The sequence below is a fragment of the Athene cunicularia genome (genome assembly GCF_003259725.1).
Source record: "Athene cunicularia isolate RWA chromosome 1 unlocalized genomic scaffold, athCun1 chr1_part2, whole genome shotgun sequence".
In the NCBI taxonomy this organism is placed as follows: Eukaryota; Metazoa; Chordata; class Aves; order Strigiformes; family Strigidae; genus Athene; species Athene cunicularia.
The window spans coordinates 3,194,282-3,194,492 of record NW_020799092.1 but is presented as its reverse complement, the minus strand read 5'-3'; positions in this window follow the sequence as shown (position 1 = coordinate 3,194,492).

The window sequence follows — 211 nt, the reverse complement described above, 5'->3', positions numbered from 1 at the left end:
AAAACAAAGAAAAAAGCACGTCCCTAGAAAAGGCTTTTTATTGTCCATGCCCTCAGGCTCACCGTTCCGCCCGGCACCCCGCCGGGCCCGCGGTCTGACAGCAACCCGAGCCCACCGAGGCGGGATCCAGCCGGGACAAGGGAGAGGCGGCGGGCCCAGGCCGCGTCCCCGCCGCCCCGTTCACCTTGCGCTCACCTTGAGGGCCAGCCGG